At 37.8% G+C, this 23,488-nt stretch overlaps 1 long non-coding RNA gene across 4 annotated transcripts in view; it reads left to right on the top strand.

Annotated features, from left to right (window-relative positions):
* LOC102154255 overlaps positions 1 to 23,488 on the top strand; it is a 99,423-nt gene that overhangs the window by 57,725 nt on the left and 18,210 nt on the right. The window contains exon 5 of one of the 4 annotated variants that reach the window (XR_005353357.1): positions 3,968 to 4,128. The exons of the other annotated variants lie outside the window; for them this stretch is intronic. This is a non-coding gene — a long non-coding RNA (uncharacterized LOC102154255). Of the gene's footprint in view, positions 1 to 3,967; positions 4,129 to 23,488 lie in introns of those variants that run through there. 4 annotated transcript variants of the gene reach the window in all.

Raw genomic sequence — 23,488 nt, 5'->3', positions numbered from 1 at the left:
AGGGATAAATGTAACCAAGGAAGCCAAAGTTCTGTACACTAAAACTATAAAATATTGATGAAAGAAATTAAAGAAAAAATTAAAAAATGGAAAGATGTTCTATGCTCATGGAATGGTAGAATTAATATTGTTAATTATTTCCAAATATTACTAAAAGCAATCTATAGATTCAATACAATTCCTATTGAATTCCAATGGCATTTTTTTTTACAAGAATGAAAAATAAAATCCTAAAATACAATTAAACCATGAAGACCCCAAACAGCAAAGTAATCTTGAGAAAGAGCAAAACTGAATCATGGTTTCTGAATTCAAACTGTATTATAAAGTCATAGTAATCAAGAAAGTAGGGCATTAGCACACATACACACAAGAAGGCACATAGATTAATAGAACAAAATAAAGGACTCACAGGCAAACTCAGGCATATGTAATCAATTAATTTATGACAAAGGAGTCAAGAATATACAATGGGGAAAGGATAGTCTTTTCAAAAAATTGTGCTGGGAAGAATAGACGGCCACATAAAAAGAGTGAAATTGACCTCATCTTACACCATACACAACAGAAGACTGAAACTGTAAAACTCCCAGAAGAAAACATAAGTTTTCTTGGGGATAAGTTTCTTGACATTCGTCTTGGCAATTATCATTTTTTTTGTTTAGCATCAGAAACAAGACAAGCAAAACAACAAATGGGGCTACACCAAACTAAAAAGCTCCTGCACAGAAAACAAAACCATCGACTAAATGCAAAGGGTACTTATAAAATGGGAGAAAATATTGGCAAACCATGTGTCCAATAAATGGTTAATATTCAAAATACACAAAGAGCCCACACAACCGACAGCAAAGCTACAAATAGCCCAATTAAAAATTGGATAAAAGGAGCAGCCCCGGTGGCGCAGCGGTTTAGCGCCGCCTGCAGCCCAGGGTGTGATCCTGGAGACCCTGAATCGAGTCCCACGTTGGGCTCTCTGCATGGAGCGTGCTTCTCCCTCTGTCTGTGTCTCTGCCTTTCTCTCTGTGTCTCTATGAATAAATAAATAAAATATTTTAAAAAGTTGGATAAAAGATCTAAATATGCAGTTTTCCAAATGACCAACTGATACATGAAAAGTTGCACAACATCACTAGTCATTGGGGAATGCAAATTTATACCATGACGTGATGTCACCTCACACTTGCTATGATATAAACTATCAAAGAGACAAGAGATAAATAATACTGGCAAGCATGTGGAGCAAAGAGAACCCTTGTGCACTGTTGGTGGGAGTATAAAATGGTACAGTTATTGCAGCAAACAATACAGAGTTTCCTTAAAATGTTACAAATAGAACTAATATATGATCTTGAAATCCGACTTGTGGGAATATCTAAAAAATCCAAGATCACTATCAAAGAAGGATATTTGTAATGCCACATTTATTGCAGCATTATTCATAGTAGCCGAGGTAAGAAAAAAAAAACTAAAATAAAGGTGAAAAAATGAATAAAAGTATTAGATTTAGAGCACAGTTATCTGACTTCAAACTCCTTTACTGACTTGGTTTTTTTTTCCCTCAGCTTTATTAAGGTATAATTGACAAGTAAAATTGTATATCTTTATGATGTACAATGGGATGGCTTAATATATACTTACGTATTGAAATGATTACCACAATCAAGCTAATTCACACATCCATCACCTCACACAGTTACCCTGTTTTTGTACTCTTGCAATGTGTATTCGCGACTTAGGGAGGAGGGAACTATGCATTAATTCATAAAATGATGCAAAACAATTATGTGTAATCTTCTGAGTTGCTGTAGCTCAAACGTCTACAAAGACTTCCTGTTTTTGAGTCTACTTCAAATGACCACTTTATCAAAAAATGCCAAAGTTAATCTAGGCCTACGCAGAGTTCCCTGTAACATCAGAAAATCAACACTGAAAAGAAAAATTTTTTTAAAGATTTTATTTATTCATGAGACACATGGGGGTGGGGAGAGGGGGAAAGGGAGAGAGGGAGGCAGAGAGAGAGGCAGGCTCCATGCAGGGAGCCCGATGTGGGACTCAATCCCAGGACTCCAGGACCATGCCCTGGGCCAAAGGCAAGCACTAAACCACTGAGCCATCCAGGGATCCCCCCAAAAAGAAAATTTTAAAATGCTGCCAGTCAGAAGCCATATGTTTCCTCTAAAGTACCAATATGTAAACTAATAGCATTTTTTGCCTTACTCAAAGTTACTGTTTATATTAGTTGGGGTAAGCTACCAAAAATCTCCCAGTAATCTAAAGTAAATCAGAGCTCCCTGTTCCTTCCACATGTGTACTCTCTGAAACCCTGGGGACACAGAGTTGCCCACGGGAATCTCTGTGTCTAGACAGTAGATGTGGGAAGGGAGAGTGAGTTCCTACACCTGCTCTTCCCTAAGCCACTTCTATCCACAATTCATTCATATACACAAGCCACTAGCAGTCCCAGAACAGAGCGTCAGTATGGTCTATGAGAATTGGCAATCCTTCTACTTTATTAGAAGAAAGAAAGGAAAAATCAAGCCATCAAATAATAGTGAGAGTAAAAATACATTACTACTCAGTTAAAAGCAAACAAGCAAATGCTAGGAGAGCTCCAACAGACAGTTATTAAAAGAACTGTATGACATAAAGAAGAAAGATTTGCTCTAATCTGTTTCAAATTACACTATAATAATTTAAATATAATATCACAAATATACACACATGTACATAGAGATTCTGTTTCTTTTTTTACCCTTTTGTAATATGTTTTGTAATTTTTTTTCTGAGAAATTTATTTTTTTTAGTAACAATGTTCCATTGAAATATATGAATGTTAGCAACATCCTTTTGTTGCTGTTCTATTTTTTATTTTTAGTGTTAGTTGTACATTACTAGTATTGGGGCTTCAATCAGATGCAATATCCTATTCAGTAAAACATATCTGAAGCCTTGCCCAAGCTGATTTTACAGTTTGCAGGATTCTGTTATGTTAGCTACACTAAGAGTCAGGCCTTTTTTCTACAAACATATTCTGTTATACTAGGTCATGATTTTCCCTGGATCTCTCCAGAAAATTGATACAAATATAGAATTTTATCACATTAGCATTTGATCTTTTTCCAACAAAGGCCTTTCTTCACTCTAGCACAGACCCTAAAGTCCTTAGGCAAATGAGACTACCTCTTGAATTTATGTGTCTCTAAAATGCTTTTGTCAATGGCAGGGAAGACATATCTAAGCCATCCAAAGATCATATTTCTGCTTATTATTTTGAAATCCTAGAGAAGCTTATTTAGTTTATTGAGATGAATGATTCAGCCAAAAAAAAAAAACCTTTAATGTTAATGGTATTGTGATTGATATGGCAGGCTTTATGATTCACATTTTGCCATGTATATCATGCTTGAGCAAAATATACACTGCTAAAAGGAGTGGATTTAGGAACCTGAGAGAGTATTCTATCCTACAGCAGAGATGTTTTTAACGTGCCAGTAAAAATTTCAGGATTCCCAAGAAGTTTCCTTTCATCTATTTTTAGCATTCCCTGGCCAGTACAACATATATTCCATATCAAAGTCCTTTAGTCGACAATTTATTTGTGCAATATTTAAATATTATTCACATACCCTATTTCATCAATTCCAAGTTACCACTTACTTAATTTGTGCTAATACGTTTGTGATTTTAAATTGTTGATTGTGAAACATTTCTGTATTACTGATATGCAAATTCATGAAAAAGTAGGCATTTTAACATAAGTGTAATATGCTATGACTCTGGAGAGATAAGTATAAAATATTTTAAGAAACTAGTCAAGCTCCCTTGTTTGAATGAAATCATGGACAAGATTGATTTTACAGAGAGTACTACTATGTATTGTGTAAATTAATGGTCTTATCGTGTGACATCTAAATTTTTTTGTGTCTATTTTATTGTGTCTATTATGTGAAATCTAATATTGTAGGTCTGGCTGCATAAGGTAGTGCATCATGTATCTGGGACCCCGAGGACACAGTTGATTGACTCTTTTGGCAATATGATGCCAATAAATGACAAGACTTCAGATGGTTTAACTGAGCATGCAGATTCTTCAGTTGTGCCTCTATAATTAATCAGTCCATGATCTCATATTGTAAGTGTTCACTGCTAGCAAAAATAGATTATCGACTTTTTTCAGAAATTCTGAGTACAAGAAAAGGAGGACTTTACGCTATGATGTAGTGGCACTTTGATGAATGGTACTTAACATAAGATACTACTTCCAAAGTGCCATGTGATTCTCTTTTAAATAAAAGTTTATACATTTGCCTAGTGTGTTTGCCTTGTGCATTCATTCAGATTCAGGGGCATCTTATAAACAGAAAATTCTAAGAGATAGTAAGATAGTTTTTAAGGACCACTGAGAAATAGCTTATTTCAAATTGTTTTTAGGTTGGGAAGCCAACAAGTCATTACGTAATTATTTGTAAGTCCTTATGACTGGAAGTAGAAAAATTCAAAAGTCTATGATGAAGTATCGTCAATGAAAGCATATTTGGGTATAAACATATTTTTGCAGAGAATGACATCAAGTTAAAGTCCTAAAAGAAATTCAAATTGTTTCTATATAATAGCCACGTAAATTAAAACATACATGAAATGCAGAATAAATCTCAAGCCATTACAATTCTGTGTATGGGAAGATCATCAAAGACTCAACTTTAGTCAGGCTCCTGGAAACTTCTCTGAGGCCCACCTATGCACTTATAAAGCCCAGTTTCAGCAAGTACCCTGCTAAGTCAGTTTAACCAGAATCTCCTTTATCGTGGAGGTTCCTTCCTAGTGATTTTATATCCACTGACCCCCACCCTGCTGTTGGGTAGAAATTCACATTTGCCCATGCTATATCTGGAGCTGAGCCAAATATCTCTCCCCAACCGTGAATTCATATTGCAGTGCCCCATACCCAGCACAATGTTCCAAATAAAATCTGCTTATCATCTTTAATAAGTATCATCAAATATTTTTTTCTACAATACCTGTGATTTCTTACAGAGTTACAGGAAAGACACATAAATGTAATAAAAAATGTAATACCTGGGATAATAGAAAACAAAACAGTTGTTTGTACTGATTGGCACACTTGCTTTAAGTTAATACACTTACTTCTATGGCTTTGTAAAAGCCCTAAGCCCTGGATATGAAATTTTGGTTGGGGGCACCTGGGTGACTCAGTTGTTAAGAATCTGCCTTTGGCTCAGGTCATGATCTCTCAGTCCTGGGATTGAGCCTCATGTTGGGCTCCCTGCTCAGTGCAGAGTCTGCCCCTCTCTCACCCTCTCCCTTTACGCCCCGCCATGCCCATTCTCATTCTCTCTCTCTCAAACAAATAAAATTGTAAATTTTGGTTGAATGCTCTTCAGCAAGGACATAGTCAAAGACAAACAGAATTACAATTTAGAGATGTTAAAGATTTATAGAAGCTGGAGTTCTTATACTAAAAAAGGCACGTGTTAGCACCTAGTAGCAATAATTTCTCCCTCTATCTTTCTTTTCTTTTTTTAAAGATTTTATTTATTTATTCATATGACACACACACACACACACACACACACACACACACAGAGGCAGAGACACAAGCAGAGGGAGAAGCAGGCTCCATGCAGGGAGCCTGACGTGGGACTTGATCCCCGGTCTCCAGGATCACACCCTGGGGTGAAGGCAACGCTAAACTGCTGAGCCACCCGGGCTGCCCCCTTTTTTTTTTTTTTTAAGATTTTATTTATTTATTCATGAGAGACAGAGAGAGAGGCAGAGACATAGGCAAAGGGAGAAGCAGGCTCCATGCAGGGGAGCCTGATGTGGAACTCGATCCTGGGATTCCAGGATCAAGCCCTGAGTCAAAGGCAGACGCTCAACCCCTGAGCCACCCAGGGGTCCCTCCCTCTATCTTTCTTAATCTTAAACTAAAAATCTAAGCCCTAGATCTTTCAGAAGAATTATAAACTGAGTCAAGGCTCAACCTATGTGTAAAGGCCTTGAATCCCACCTTTCAATGTAGTTGGTCATGGGCCTCCACTCCGGGATTCATCCCTGCACACATAGACTGAGAAATGGGGCCCCAAATTCTAGCTTCATCTTGGATGAAACTGCTACAGCAGAGCCCAGAAGTGTGGCACATAGGGTAGCCTACAGCTTCACAAATGGGTGTAAACCACTCAAGTGAAAACTGTCAGGAGTCACAGAGTCCTCCCAGTGAGAAGTCACAGTGATTCTCTGTATGTTTTCCATGTTTCTAGCTGTCATAAACATGATTGGTAGAATTTCAACCCGTTTTTCTGGGTTGTCTTGCCAGGATTTAAACTCTGTAAACTGCATGCACAAGCTGACGGCATGCACAGGCTGACTGCACAGATAAACCAAATTTTCTAGAAAACAGAAATTTGTAAGGGCAGTCTCAGAAAAATTGGTAGATGCAGTTTTTGCATTTTGCCCAGTAGGTCAGACTGAACAAAAATAAACATTCGTAAATTGAGCAGAGGTGAAAGAGTAGGTGAGTACCTTTGGAGGATGACTAACGTATTTGAATGCCATTTGGGAATGGAAACCACAGAAAATGCTCTTCGGGGCCATATTTGTCCATGGCCTCCACCTCAAAGTTCAAAAGCAATTTTAAATCACTTTAGTGAGCAGAGCTGAGACGCAGAGATTCCGCACAGTCTGAGACAGATGACTGATCACCGTGGAAGCTGTCAGTCAAAATACAGGCAAGAAACAGACTCCAAATTTATGGTCCTCAAATTCGCATTCTTGAATAATAAAGAGAAAAAAATGTGGGACCATCAGGATCAAGGGAGAGCTGTCAATATAAGAAAGTGAATAAAACTGAAAATGGTTCCTGGGATTTTACTTTCTTGCATGTCTAATGATACAATAAGCAGTAGAGACACTAGGAAACCCAATGTTTTAAATGATTTTGTCAAGCATTCCCAAAAGCTTTTCTGGGAAAAAAAATGAGGAAGTTGTCAAGTTTGAATACTGTGAGCACAGCCTAAAAAGAGAATCCATCTTAAAGTCACTTTGTTTGCATTTCTAAAACTTCGATCTCCTTGTTTCAGTGTGAAAATACATATCAGCAAATGGACATTAGGCTAATTAATCTATGCTGAAAAAAAGAAAAGAAGAAAGAAAGAAAAAGAAAGAAAGAAAGAGAAAGAAGAAAGAAAGAAAGAAAGAAAGAAAGAAAAAGAAAGAAGAAAGAAAGAAAGAAAGAAAAGAAAGAAAGAAAGAAAGAGAGAAAGAAAGAAAGAGAGAAAGAAAGAAAGAGAAAAAGAAAGAGACATCTGCTGTCAAGTTCACTCCCTCCAAATTGTAGAAAGGGAACCTTTCCTCACCTCTGCCCCCAAATTGTAAAAAGGTAACATATGTTCGAGAAGGCGATTTCAATATAAAGTTGATAAGCCACAGATTTCTTTTGGATTCAACCCCAAAGAAAGTTCATTCTTTCTACCATCATAGAGTACAGACACAGAGGAATAAGAAATTAAATTACAATATATATGTTAGGTAAAGAATATGCCATTTAGTTACCCAAGGCAATCTCCTTTGCCCTAAAGAGAATGAGCACAAACTCAAAACAGGAAATACTCATTGGAGCCACACAAAATCATGAGTAGGAAAACTCAGCAGATTATCTTCAATTCTCATTCTGTATAATATCCTAAATTACAATGACTATATTATAAGTTCCTATAACTTGCATACAATGTAAAATTTTATTCATATATCTGAAAAATATTTCCAGGCCCCTTACTAATCTTGGCTGTCAGCTACTTCTGACCAACTGGGTCTGGGTGAAGCATATCAGAGAGAGGGTGGGTAGAGTATTAAATAAACAAAACTCAACTGAACTCATCCTTCTAGTGACTTTCAAAACCAGTAAGTAGTGACTTTCTGCCTATTTTTCTTTGAGACTATAGACTCCAAATTGGTAGACTCATTCTTTTCTGATGAAATGGAAGTTAGTCAAATTATTTTTTCTGTGCTCTATCAGTTGTCCTGATAAACATACTTGTTTGATAGCTTTCTGCTGCTTATAGTTCTTTCCCAGGCTCTGTTTTCCTAGATACGCACACCTTCAGGTAAGTGACGTGCTCTGAATGCAAGTAGCTGACTCATACCCAGTCCTTTGGCTTGGCCACACTGAGCTCGCCAGGAAGTGATGTTTTACATATATTGTATTACAAAGCTAATTAGTACTGAGAATGTTAGCCTGCCCACCTGCCATTAGCTGTTTCATTTTCCCTTAGCATTTACTAATTTTAATGAGTTCCTTAAAATCTTAGTAAGTATAACTTCTTTAAATCAGACATCTACCCTCCTGAAGATATCCACTATGTGAGAAAAGTATACATTGCCCTGTAACAACAATTAAAATTTCTAGGTGAACTTGATCAGACCATAAGGAAATTCCTACCAGAAAAAAATAATCAAATGAATAAATTAAATTGTAAACCTTTCAAGAATATTTCCCATCTTGACCCAAACCATTTCCAACTTAAAAATACAAATAAATTGCATCTTTGTGACAAACCACTTTATGAAACATAAGACAGCTTTTCACCACTATTCTCACCAGTCCATCTCTCATTTCTTTAGGAATAAACTCATTTTTGTTGCTGCATGATCTGTTTTTTGAATGAACCAAGAGCCTTTGAAAAGTAGAATGTCACCGGTGGCAGAAAAGAAAGTTACTCCCAGTTTGTGCATAATCATCGTGTGCATAAAATTTCTAGCACTGGTGACAGATTTCTGGGAACATGACCCAGTCATATGGAAAAAATGATTGTGATTTTTGAACCACTTTCTTTTGAATTATTTCTCCTACAACTTGATTTACGCTATTGAGATTTACTATTGCTGAAACAACTACTTCTGAGAACATTGCTAGTAGGCCACTTATTTTCACAGTTGAGAATTTTCACCTAAAAAGGTTGTTCCTTCCTTTGCAAGTGATGAATCAAGGTGTGATTTTGCTTCTCCAATTCTATGACTGTTTTGCTAAATTCACGTTGCATAACAAAACACTCTGAAAGCATTTTGTTTTCTTTCACTTCTGTGGATTGGGTGGAGAAGCTTTGTTTCAGGCCTGTGGTCAGTTGGCCATGGCTTTAGGCTTTGAATTCCATTTAGATCTGCTCCATATTGGCTCCACATTATCTTTGGATCAGCTAATTAGATTAGATTAGCTAAACTGTGTACACTCCTCTCATCTTCCTCACAGGAGACCAGGAGACAAGGCAGAAACATGAGTAACCTCTTGAAGTCTTGGCTCAGAACTAGTAAGATCGCAATTTGTATACCAGTTCCATTGACCACAAAAGTCCCATTGTTGAGCCAACTATCAATGTATGGGGAAATATACTCTGCACAATTTCTTACTTTGTAAGGTAACAAGCTAGGAGGGAATAAAGGACAATGATTTAATCTGCAATAGCATAGGCAGCCCGGGGAGCTCAGAAGTTTAGCGCTGTCTTCAGCCCAGGGCCTGATCCTGAAGACCCAGGATCAAATCCCACATCAGGCTTCCTGCATGGAGCCTGCTTCTCCCTCTGCCTGTGTCTCTGCCTCTCTGTCTCTCTCTGTGTCTCTCATGAATAAATAAATAAAATCTTTAAAAAAAATAATCTACAATAGCAGGTTTAAAAACTGGAAACCAGGCTTAGAAAGCCTTCCTTGGACTGCAAAACACCCCATACTGTGAAAAATATAACGGAAGAAAATATCTAGCATGACTTCCTATGAAGTCTAGGGATATAATCTTTAACAGAAAAAAGAAAAATAATAGTCATGGTAATTGAACCTCAGGCTCCCATGAGGCAAGGAGAATTGTGAGTCAGAATCAAGAATAATTGAATTGGAAAAAAATCCACTTTCTCTAAGAACCTTTGAATAGTAGATATATTTTTCTGCAGACAGCAGGGGGAATCTTGAACCGTCTGGACCTTAGAAGGAATAATCACAAAAAAATTAAAAAGGGACACGTGTTATAATCAACCAAAGGAGCTTTTGTTAGAATCAATTATTTCTTCATGTATAAACACATGCATATTCAAGGCAATTTAAACAAAATCAGCCTGCTTGAACATGTGTGAATGTTATACCAGGCAGCTGCCAAGATTGGAACCAACTGACCCAGTAGCAATAGAAGGAATCTCAAGTTACTATACTTGAGAAGAAAAGGATATTATACAGAAATGGATACTATTGATTAGTGAGATTGTGTGACTCTCCTTTAGGGAAGCATTGGAAACTCTTTTTCAGTCATTTGCTTAGTTTTTGTTAAATGGGTAGTTGCATCATATTAGGTGAAGATTCAGTATTATTGTATTCCAGAAGCTTAAACATGATGTGACTTTGTTTATACAGATTGACTAGTTAAAGGCTGGCTGAGGGCATATAAAAAGTATTGGCCCAGTCCCCTTATCTCTCACAGTATAGCTCATGGTTTGTGTCTGGGACACGACCGGGTTCCGACCAGATGATGCATGGAACGGGGTTTGAAGAGGAAGCTGTGAGGTGGCTTTCCTGCAGGTGTAGACAGATATATTTGCTTCCTGATGTGTGGCTGTCAGGGGGGCCGGCACATCTAATCTTTGGGTTTGGATCACAGTGGAGGTCTTGAAGGCACGCAGTCCGCTCCTTCATTCTCTCCATATTGTGGGTGAGCCAGGTAGAGACATTCTGACTCACTGGTTAGACTTCCTGGATCTCCAGTCTCATGATTAGGGCGGGGGAGCAGTTTCCTAAGAGGACTGATTCTAGGATGTTGTTCTGAGGACTATTCTTGGAACCTTAACCTAAAGCAAGCTACCCCGTAATTCACTGAGCTGTTTTCATAAACAAACTAGAGAGCTTTGTCTGCTGTATAGTCTAACTGGTACATATTGTGAATTACTCAGATTTTCTGATGTAATTCCTTCCTAGGATATGCTATACTTGATTATGACAACTTCTTTTGTAAATATGTAGACATATACATTGGTCTACTATTTCCTTAAAGATAATATATCAACAATTATAATTAAAACAGTTATGTATTTTATTTTCTCATACTGTTGTTATTCATTCTGGAAATCCAGTGTATTAGTCAGGGGTCTCCAGAGAAATAGAATCAATAGGATATATATGTATATATAAAAGGAGATTTACTATGAGGAATTGTCACATGCAATTATGAAGGCTAAGAAGTCTCCTGATCTGTTGTCTGCCAGTTGGAGATCCCAGAAAAGTAGTTGGTGTAATTCAGTCTGCATCCAAAGGCCTGAGAATCAGGGAGAGGGTGATGTAGATCTAGTCAGAGTTCTGAAGGCTTGAGAACTAGTAATGTGGACAGTAGAGGGTTGGTGTCTCAGTCATTAAGGCTAAATTCTTCCTTTCTTAGATATTTTATTTTTATTTAGGCCCTCAGTGAATTGGATGATGCTCACCCACACAGGAGATGGCAAACTGGTTTACTGAGTCCACGGATTCAAATGCTAATTTCATCCAGAAATATCCTCCTATGCCCAGAAACAATGGTTAGCCAAATACCTGGGCACCCTCTCATACAGACAAGTTGACACATAAAAATAATTGCCACATCAGGTTTATTTTTTTGACACACAAAATGGGTTGGTCATCTCACTCCCTTTTTATTATTTTGAAAACTTTCCTAAGAGAGGTCTCTGGACTTATTTTTATACCTTACCCAAAAAACCATATGTCACACACACACGTGGTATATTTAATATGGTTTAGTTAACATACTTGCATTTTATCACTTATGTGGTTTTCATTATTATCAATTCAAAATTTTCCAGAAATTTCTCTCAGTACTTTCTAGCACTTCTATTTAAATTTCCTAATTTATTAGTAAATAGTAGTTCATGATGGTATTGTTTCTACATACGTGTTTTACCTACTGCTATTCTTTCATTTCTATTTTCAGACTTTTCTCCCTTTCTTATTCTTTTTTTCTTTCTAAATTTTATATATCTAAATTAATAAAATATTTCAAAATAAAATTTTCAAAAATCAAAAGGCTAAGACAAAGTATACATAAGATGTCCTATTACCAAAACTTTGCCTAATGGAGTTGTCAGTTTTTACACACATGATGTTATATTACATGCATTATACTATCCCTTCCTTTTGTCACTTATCTGTACAAGCTGAAGGTGTCAGCACTCCCATGTATTCAGAACTGCCTGTTTTCTCCAAATGTACATTATTACAAATTTTATTCAGTTTTTTATATGAAGTTATTTCCAATCTCTTACTTTTGTAATCATTGATAAATGAGTCATTTTGTACATACACCACTTTCCCTCTAAACTTTTTCTTCTCAATGACTAGGAACTACCTATTTTTGCTCTCTGCATCATATATGTATATCACATACACATGACTGTGTGTGTATATGTAAGGGTGTTTTAAATTTAAATAATGTCTCCACTAAACATGAGGTTTGAACTCAAGACCTTGAGATCAAGAGTCGCACGCTCTTCTGACTGAGCCAGCTAGATGGCCTTGGGGTGTGTATGTGTATATTTCTGTGTGTGTATATGAATATACATGTGTGTGTGTCTGTGTGTGGTATAGCCATTGTGATACGAAGCACAGATATTTTGTCCATATTTTGTCTTTTGACTATTTTAACTCCCAAGGTAGTCTTGTTAGATCTGCTTTAATTCATTTTAAGGTGACAGATTTATCAATGGATTCTAGATTTTGAATCATAGTTTAAGAGCCCTGTGAGCAGGGCTGGTGAGTAAGCAGGTGGTGGGGTGGCACAGGGATGATTCTTCCAGCTAGTGGCTGGCCCTGGATTTTCTAGCAGCTGCTGAGTCACTTAGGCAATTTCCTGCTCCAGTCAGGCTTTCTCCTTTCTTCCACCCCAGCAGCCAGCCTTGACACTGTCAGACTGAATATTTGAGCCAGACCAACTAGTTTTCTCTATTTATTGCAACATTACATGATGAAATTAAAATGAAAGCCCATTCTCTGGAGAGAGACTGATCCCTTGAAAAATACTGCTGTTGATTCTCTTATGATCTCACATTTTTTTTTACCCTGACATACATTATTTCACACGTATTTGAAAATCCTCCAAGACTTCATTATCAGCCAGGTATTTTTTTCTACAGCATAGTTGCATTCTCTTACCTGAACTCATATATGGCAAAGTTTAACTTTAAACAACACTGTAAATAGTTTATAAATTATAAATATTTGAGAATAATTTTAATACATAGTATGATTAGGAATAGATAAGGCTGTATCTAAATGAAATGATGAAAAACATATAGTAGACCCTTGAACAATGCAGGGATTAAGGAGCACCAACTCCCCATGCAGTTGAAAATCTATGTATAACTTTTGACTCCTCAAAACTTTACTACTAGCCTATTGTTGACCAGAAATCTTAACAATAACATAAACAATTGATTAACACCTATTTTGTACATTGTATGTATCATATACTGTGTTTTTACACCAAAATGAGGTAGAGAAGAGAAAATATTTAGAAAGTCATAATGAAGAGAAAAGACATATTATTGACAATATCTGTTTATCAACAAAAGTCTGCCTATAAGTGGTTCAAACTCATATTCTTCAAAGGTTACATGTATAATAGAATTTTTAAAGTTATAAATTTTTAATATTATAGAATGTAACTCAAAAAGTAGGGAAAGTTTGATCTTCTATTTCATTGCTTTATCTTAGTTATTACATGTTGTGTAATGCACATGTTAAATGGCCCTATGAATTTTGGTAAACATATATTTGCAGCTCCACATGGGATTTCTCTTATGATCTATTCACGTGTATCCTTGGATGATTTGTGACATGTTATTGGATCACTATGGACAAGACTGTAACATATGTTAAGATTTTTCTCTTTCAAATACTTTAAATTAAAAATTAGTTTTCTTAACTTCAAGGTTACTTCCAAATGAACCAATATTTTCTTCTGGAACACTTAGGAAATCTTTCTACATTTCAATAGTCAATGTATTCTGAGTTTATTGTGGCATCATGTATGGAATGGATACAACTCTGATTTTTTTTGAAATGATGCTCAGTTGTGGCTTTATTGTTTATCAAAAGTCGATTTTACATACGTCGTGATATAGACATCACATTTATGATGTTTTAAATTTCTGTATTTTTTTTTTTTTCAGAATTGCTTACCTTGTACTCTATATATAATCCAATACCACATTGTTTTAATTATTAGAGTTTTAGGACAGTTTTTATCTGGTGGTCTAGACTCAACTCCTCTCTTTTTGGAATGTTCCTAATTATTTCTGTTCATTAACATTTGTATTTAGACTTTAGAAACTTATATAATTCCAGTAAAAGAAAATCAGACTGTATCTTTACTCAAATTGCTTTAAATTTATACATTAACTTGGAGATATTTTAATGATGTTTCTCACTTCAAGAACACAGTATAATTTCTCATTTGTTCTAACTTACTTTTAAGCCTTTCACAAGTTACCTTGAGATCTCTTATTACATTTTAGACATTTGTTAAAGTAATTCTCTAGCATTTTATGTATCTGTCTTTTGTTGGTATAAAGTCTATGTGTGCATTAATATTTTATCTTGCTAATTAAGAATTTTATTATTGCTTGCAATAGTTTTCTAATTGATCATTGTATCTGCCATTTGTTTTCAAATTCCTATCTACTGATGTCTACATGTACAGCAATTTAAGTATTAAATACTTGTGATGGTTATAAGCATGGCTTCTGTTCCTAATCATACAAAGAATGTGTTTACTCCTTCCCATATAGAGAAGATTCAGAATTTGGGATGTTTATGTGTATTTATGTATATTTATATTCAAAAAACTTGTTAAGGTAACCATTCTTCCATTCCTCTGTTATTCATTGTTATTATCATATATGGAGATTAGATGTTCCCATAAAAACAATTAAATGATTCGTTATATTAATAGTTTCCCAATTTTTATAATACATGTACATTCTTACATGTATTCACTTCTGTTTGTATATGATGTGTTACTTTTTGGTGATGACATTTGATTCTATCTGCAAATATTTTCTTAGGTAGATTGATTAATTGATTGATTATGTTCAATTTGCCAACACCTAGCATATCACCGAGTGCTCATTCCATCAAGTGCCCTCCTCAGTGCTCGTCACCCAGTCACCCCAACCCATTTTCTTAAGATTTATGCAACAATGTTTATATATGTTTGATGTTTCCTTAATATCTATAAGCATGATTGTTTGGACACTTCATAATCCAAATTTCAAATAATTAGTATCAATGTTATATTTACTTACTTAAAATTATATTTTTCTTATTTTTATATGATATGAATTAAGGTAATGAATTTTGAAATATTATTTTAAACTTTTGGGAAAGCACCCTTGAGGAACTATCTGACTTTAGTAGTTTGGGATGTGTTAGAAAACTTTATCCTAGGAATGAATGGAAATTGATCTACTTAAGCTTTTCTACTTCATCTGAGATTAATTTTGGTAAGTTACATTGTAAGCTGCTTTTTTAAAAATTATTTATTTATTTATTCATAGAGACAGAGAGAGAGAGGCAGAGACACAGGTAGAGGGAGAAGCAGGCATCATACAGAGAGCCTGACGTGGGACTCGATCCAGGGTCTCCAGGATCACGCCCTGGGCTGCAGGCGGCATTAAACCACTGCGCCACTGGGCCTGCCCTAAGCTGGGATTTCGTATGTATTTGCATAGACCAATGCAAAGTTTAATTTTTATTTAAAGTTTCATCTAAAAAAAAAAAGTTTCATCTGTTTTGATGTTGATTTATCCCTTGCTACTTCTTACTTTGTGTGTTTATATTTTTTCCTATGTCTCCAGTTTAGGTCATTGAGAAACAGATCTCTTATACTGATTTTCCCCTAGAGGAAAACTTATATAATTATGTGTATAGTCTACAGTTTTTCTTTCTTTTTTTTAATAATAAATTTATTTTTTTTTTTTTTGGTGTTCAATTTGCCAACATACAGAATAACACCCAGTGCTCATCCTGTCAAGTGCCCCCCTCAGTGCCCATCACCCATTCACCCCCACCCCCCGCCCTCCTCCACTTCCACCACCCCCAGTTCGCTTCCCAGAGTTAGGAGGCTCTCATGTTCTGTCTACCTTTCTGACCTTTGCCACCCATTTCTTCTCCCTTCCCTTACATTCCCTTTCACTATTATTTATATTCCCCAAATGAATGAGACCATGTAATGTTTGTCCTTCTTTGATTGACTTATTTCACTCAGCAAAATACCCTCCAGTTCCATCCGCGTTGAAGCAAATGGTGGGTATCTGTCATTTCTAATGGCTGAGTAATGTTCCATTGTATACATAAACCACATCTTCTTTATCCATTCATCTTTCGATGGACACCGAGGCTCCTTCCACAGTTTGGCTATTGTGGCCATTGCTGCTAGAAACATCGGGGTGCAGCGGTCCCAGCGTTTCATTGCATCTGGATCTTTGGGGTAAATCCCCAGCAGTGCAATTGCTGGGTCGTAGGGCAGGTCTATTTTTAACTCTTTGAGGAACCTCCACACAGTTTTCCAGAGTGGCTGCACCAGTTCACATTCCCACCAATAGTGTAAGAGGGTTCCCTTTTCTCCGCATCCTCTCCAACATTTGTGGTTTCCTGCCTGGTTAATTTTCACCATTCTCACTGGTGTGAGGTGGTATCTCATTGTGGTTTTGATTTGCATTTCCCTGATGGCAAATGATGCAGAGCATTTCCTCATGTGCGTGTTGGCCATGTCTATGTCTTCCTCTGTGAGATTTCTCTTCATGTCTTTTGCCCATTTCATGATTGGATTGTTTGTTTCTTTGGTGTTGAGTTTAAGAAGTTCTTTATAGATCTTGGAAACTAAGCCCTTTATCTGATATGTCATTTGCAAATATCTTCTCCCATTCTGTAGGTTGTCTTTGAGTTTTGTTGACTGTATCCTTTGCTGTGCAAAAGCTTCTTATCTTGATGAAGTCTCAATAGTTCATTTTTGCTTTTGTTTCATTTGCCTTCATGGATGTATCTTGCAAGAAGTTACTGTGGCCGAGTTCAAAAAGGGTGTTGCCTGTGTTCTCCTCTAGGATTTTGATGGAATCTTGTCTCACATTTAGATCTTTCATCCATTTTGAGTTTATCTTTGTGTCTGGTGCAAGAGAGTGGTCTAGTTTCATTCTTCTGCATGTGGATGTCCAATTTTCCCAGCACCATTTATTGAAGAGACTTTCTTCCAGTGGATAGTCTTTCCTCCTTTATCGAATATTAGTTGACCATAAAGTTCAGGGTCCACTTTTGGATTCTCTGTTCTGTTCCATTGATCTATGTGTCTGTTTTTGTGCCAGTACCACACTGTCTTGATGACCACAGCTTTGTAGTATAACCTGAAATCTGGCATTGTGATGCCCCCTGATATGTTTTTTTTTTTTTTAATTCCCCTGGCTATTCGGGGTCTTTTCTGATTCCACACAAATCTTAAAATAATTTGTTCTAACTCTCTGAAGAAAGTCCATGGTATTTTGATAGGGATTGCATTAAACGTGTATATTGCCCTGGGTAACATTGACATTTTCACTATATTAATTCTGCCAATCCATGAGCATGGAATATTTTTCCATCTCTTTGTGTCTTCCTCATTTCTTTCAGAAGTGTTCTGTAGTTTTTAGGGTATAGATCCTTTACCTCTTTGGTTAGGTTTATTCCTAGGTATCTTATGCTTTTGGGTGCAATTGTGAATGGGAGTGACTCCTTAATTTCTCTTTCTTCAGTCTCATTGCTAGTGTTTAGAAATGCCGCTGACTTCTGGGCATTGATTTTGTATCCTGTCACACTGCCAAATTGCTGTATGAGTTCTAGCAATCTTGGGGTGGAGTCTTTTGGGTTTTCTATGCAGAGTATCATGTCATTGGCGAAGAGGGAGAGTTTGACTTCTTCTTTGCCATTTGAATGCCTTTAATTCAATGCCTTGAATGCCTTTAGTTCTTTTTGTTGTCTGATTGCTGAGGCTAGGACTTCCAGTACTATGTTGAATAGCAGTGGTGAGAGTGGACATCCCTGTCTTGTTCCTGATCTTAGGGGAAAGGCTCCCAGTGCTTCCCCATTGAGAATTGTATTTGCTATGGGCTTCACATAGATGGCTTTTAAGAAGTTGAGGAATGTTCCCTCTATCCGTACTCTCTGAAGAGTTTTGATCAGGAATGGATGCTGTATTTTGTCAAATGCTTTCTCTGAATCTATTGAGAGGATCATATGGTTTTTGGTTTTTCTCTTGCTGATATGACGAATCACATTGATTGTTTTACGAGTGTTGAACCAGGCTTGTGTCCTAGGAATAAATCCTACTTGGTCATGGTGAATAATTTTCTTAATGTACTGTTTAATCCTATTGGCTAGTATCTCGTTGAGAATTTTTGCATCCATGTTCATCAGGGATATTTGTCTGTAATTCTCCTTTTTGGTGGGGTCTTTGGTTTTGGAATTAAGTTGATGCTGGCCTCATAGAACGAATTTGGAAGTACTCCATCTCTTTCTATCTTTCCAAACAGCTTTAGCAGAATAGGTATGGTTTCTTCTTTAAACGTTTGATAGAATTCCCCAGGGAAGCCATCTGGCCCTGGACTTTTGTGTCTTGGGAGATTTTTTGATGACTGCTTCAATTTCCTCCCTGGTTATTGGCCTGTTCAGGTTTTCTATTTCTTCCTGTTCCAGTTTTGGTAGTTTGTGGCTTTCCAGGAACGTGTCCATTTTTTCTAGATTGCCTAATTTATTGGCATATAGCTGTTCATAATATGTTTTTAAAATCGTTTGTATTTCCTTGGTGTTGGTAGTGATCTCTCCTTTCTCATTCATGATTTTATTAATTTGAGTCTTCTCTCTTTTCTTTTAATAAGACTGGCTAATGGTTTATCTATCTTATTAATTCTTTCAAAGAACCAACTCTTGGTTTTGTTGATCTGTTCCACAGTTCTTCTGGTCTCGATTTCCTTGAGTTCTGCTCGAATCTTTATTAACTCTCTTCTTCTGCTGGGTGTAGGATCTATTTGCTGTTATTGTCTAGCTCCTTTAGGTGTAAGGTTAGCTTTTGTATTTGAGTTCTTTCCAATTTTTGGATGGATGCTTGTATTGCGATGTATTTCCCCCTCAGGACTGCTTTTGCTGTATCCCAAAGACTTTGAATGGTTGTATCTTCATTCTCATTAGTTTCCATGAATCTTTTTAATTATTCCTTAATTTCCTGGTTGACCCTTTCATCTTTTAGCAGGATGGTCCTTAACCTCCATGTGTTTGAAGGTCCTTCCAAACTCTTGTTGTGATTTAGTTCTAATTTCAAGGCATTATGGTCTGAGAATATGCAGGGGACGATCTCAATCTTTTGGTATCGGTTCAGACCTGATTTGTGACCCGTTATGTGGTCTATTCTGGAGAAAGTTCCATGTGCACTTGAGAAGAACATGTATTCAGTTGAGTTTGGATGTAAAGTTCTGTAGATATCTGTGAAATCCATCTGGTCCAGTGTATCATTTAAAACTCTCGTTTCTTTGGAGATGTTGTGTTTAGAAGACCTATCGAGTATAGAAAGCGCTAGATTGAATTCACCAAGTGTATTATTATCTAGTATGTCTTAACTTTGGTTATTACTTGATTGATATATTTGGCAGCTCCCACATTTGGGGCATATATATTGAGGATTGTTAAGTCCTCTTGTGGGATAGATCCTTTAAGTATGAGATATTGTCCCTCTTCATCTCTCACTACAGTCTTCGGGGTAAATTTTAGTTTATCTGATATAAGGATGGCTACCCCTGCTTTCTTTTGAGGACCATTCGAATGGTAAATGGTTCTCCATCCTTTTATTTTCAGGCTGTAGGTGTCCTTCTGTCTAAAATGAGTCTCTTGTAGACAGCAAATAGATGGGTCCTTTTTTATCCAGTCTGACACCCTGCGCCTTTTGATGGGGTCATTAAGCCCGTTCACATTCAGAGTTACTATTGAGAGATATGAGTTTAGTGTCATCATGATATATATTCAGTCCCTGTTTTTGTGGATTGTTCCACTGGACTTCTTCTTAAAGGGGAATTTTAAGAGTTCCCCTTAAAATTTCTTTCAGAGCTGGCTTGGTGGTCACATATTCTTTCAGTTCCTGCCTGTCTTGGAAGCTCTTTATCTCTCCTTCCATTCTGAATGAGAGCTTTGCTGGATAAAGTATTCTTGGTTGCATGCTCTTCTCATTTAGGACCCTGAATATATCCTGCCAGCCCTTTCTGGCCTGCCAGGTCTCTGTGGAGAGGTCTGCTGTTACCCTAATACTCCTCCCCATAAAAGTCAGGGATTTCTTGTCTCTTGCTGCTTTAAGGATCTTCTCTTTATCTCTGGAATTTGCAAGCTTAACTATTAAATGTCGAGGTGCTGGGGATCCCTGGGTGGCGCAGCGGTTTGGCGCCTGACTTTGGCCCAGGGCGCGATCCTGGAGACCCGGGATCGAATCCCACGTCGGGCTCTGGGGGCATGGAGCCTGCTTCTCCCTCTGCCTGTGTCTCTGCCTCTCTCTCTCTCTCTCTGTGACTATCATAAATAAATAAAAATTAAAATAAATAAATAAATAAATAAATAAATGTCGAGGTGTTGAACGGTGTTTATTGATTTTAGGGGGGAATCTCTCTATTTCCTGGATTTGAATGCCTGTTTCCCTTCCCAGATTAGGAAAGTTTCCTAATGTATTTGTATTTGTTCAAATACATATTCTGGACCTCTGTCCCTTTTGGCACCCTCGGGAACCCCAATTAAATGTAGGGTTTTCTTCCTCAGGCTGTTATTTATTTCCCTTAATCTATCCTCATGGTCTTTTAATTGTCTCTTTTTTCCTCAGTTTCCCTCTTTGCCATCAACTTGTCTTCTATGTCACTCACTCATTCTTCCACCTCGTTAACCCTCGTCGTTAAGACTTCTAGTTGGATTGCATCTCATTCAATTGATTTTTAATTTCTGCCTGATTAGCTCTAAATTCTGCAGTCATGAAGTCTCTTGAGTCCTTTATGCTTTTTTCTAGAGCCACCAGTAGCTGTATAATAGTGCTTCTGAATTGGCTTTCTGACATTGAATTGTAATCCAGATTTTGTAACTCTGTGGGAGAGAGGACAGTTTCTGATTCTTTCTTTTGAGGTGAGGTTTTCCTTCTAGTCATTTTGCTCAGTGCAGAGTGGCCAAAAACAAGTTGTATTGGGCAAAGGAGAAAAAGAGAGGAGAGAAAGAAGGAAAGAAAAAGAAAAAAAGAAAAAAGAAAAAAAGGAATAAAAAAAAGAAAAAGAGAAGAAAAAGAGAAAAAAGGGGGGAAGGAAGCCAACAGAAATAAAAACAAACAAACAAACAAACAAACAAGGTGGAGTATCCTCTGATTCCATATACTGTAAGTCACTTGACTTCCCTTGGAACTTTCCAGTGCTGCTTGGTCAATAATTTGTTTTTCCCCTGTCCGTCAGGCTGGTCTTCTGGGGGAGGGGCCTGTTGTGCTGATTTTCAGGTGTTAGCACTTGGGGGAGCTGCTCAGCCCCCTGCCTGGTGCAGGGCTCAGTGAGTGATGTTTATCCTGTTTATCTGGTGAGGCCACTGTGAGGCTCAGTGGGGGTTGTTTACCCCGTGAGGCCCCAGGAGGAACAGCCCCAGTGGCAGCGGCCAGCTCCGGAGCCCTGGAGTCAGCTCCCGCAGTAGCTCCAGAGCTCTCCATCTGCAGGGCCTGGAGGCTCCGGGGCGGGGCCGCTGATCTGCTCAGCTCGGGGCAGGAGCGTCCTCGCTGTCCTGGGCCCTCCCGGCCTCTGCCTGTCCCGGGGGGAGGCCGGATCCTGGGCTGTGTCCCGGCGCCCGGTGCTCGGGGCCTGCGCTGCTGGATTCGCTCCCGCCCTGCAGCCCCCTCCGCGAAGCCACCCCCGAGCCCTCCGAGCTGCTCCCGCCCCGCAGCCCCCTCCGCGGAGCCACCCCCGAGCCCCTCCGAGCTGCTCCGGGTCCCGCCGTGCGCGCTGCAGCCCTTAGGGAGCTCGGCGCACTCTCCTGGGTGCGCAGTTGCTCTGTTACTGTCTCAGGGAACCCGAGGGCATCCCCGCCCTCCTGGGTCCTGCTCCAACTCCCCACGAGCCCCTTTCCCCCCGGGAAGGTCGGTGCAGCTCCTGCGTCTCCGGGACGGGGCTCTCCTGTCCTGGGGACACTCGCCCCGGCCTCAGCCCGGCTCCTCGCGGGCCCCTCCCCCTTGGAGGCCTTTGTTTCTTTATTTCTTTTTCCCCGTCTTCCTACCTTGATAGATGTGCGAACTCTTCTCACTGTAGCATTCCAGCTGGTCTCTCTTTAATTCTCAGGCCGCATTCCTAGATTTTCAGGATGATTTGAAGGTTATCTAGGTAATTTGGTGGGGACAGGTGACTTGGGGACCCTACTCTTCCGCCATCGTGCCCCTCCTCTCTACAGTTTTTCTGTTTCCTAACTCATTAATTACTTTTATTTTTTTAAGATTTTATTTATTTATTTATTTATTTATTTATTTATTTATTTATTTATTTATGTGAGACAAAGACCACAAGCAAGGGGAAAAAGAGGGACAAGCAGATCGATACTGAGCATAGAGCCCAATGCTGGCTTTGATCCCATGACCCTGAGATCATGGCTTGATCAGAAATCAAGAGCCAGGTTTACTGAGCCACTCAGGTGCCCCCATTAATTACTTTTTAAAATCCTTGGTTCTTATTTATTTCTACTTTATTTTTTTAATTTTATTTATTTATTTATTTGTTTGTTTGTTTATGAGAGAGGACAAGCATAAGCAGGGGAAGCGGCAGGCTGAGCAAGGAGCCCAACCCAGGATTCAATCCCAGGACCCTGGGATCATGACCCGAGCCAAAGGCAGATGCTTAACAAGATAAGCCACCCTAGCGCCCTTCTACTTTCTAACAGCTTTCTTAAACATGTCCTACCTTGGATAAATAATATATTTTATTTAAAAACTATTTAAATCTATACACACACACAATGACGTGTTTCAAGTCACTTATTTATGAGCATTGCTTTAGTTCTACTGAGAGATTCTAATATGAGGTGTTTCTTTATTCTTTATTCTTTATTCTTTTTTTTTATTTTGGAAATCATGCTTTCTAAATTTGTATTTCCCCATAGATCTAAGGTTTTTCTGCTTTATATAGTTTATTTTATGCAGAGGTTTTAAATTTCACAATGAAATTACCTGTTGCTTCTAAATTTATGTTTTAGTTTCCATTCTTTGTTTTTCTTTCTTTCTTTTGGATTTCTAGTTTGGGGGACTTACTGAGAATTTTCTGGTGGGCAAATATACACTACATTTTCAGGAAGTTGTATATTGTTTCCTTCCACATTTTTATTTATTATTACTTGAAACACCATGTTAAGAAAATGTAATACAATCCGGGAAACAGATATATAA

This window comes from Canis lupus, chromosome 1 (genome assembly GCF_011100685.1).
Source record: "Canis lupus familiaris isolate Mischka breed German Shepherd chromosome 1, alternate assembly UU_Cfam_GSD_1.0, whole genome shotgun sequence".
NCBI classification, from domain to species: Eukaryota; Metazoa; Chordata; class Mammalia; order Carnivora; family Canidae; genus Canis; species Canis lupus.
Note: the sequence above shows the minus strand (reverse complement) of the source record. Positions and strands in the feature narration are given on the sequence as shown.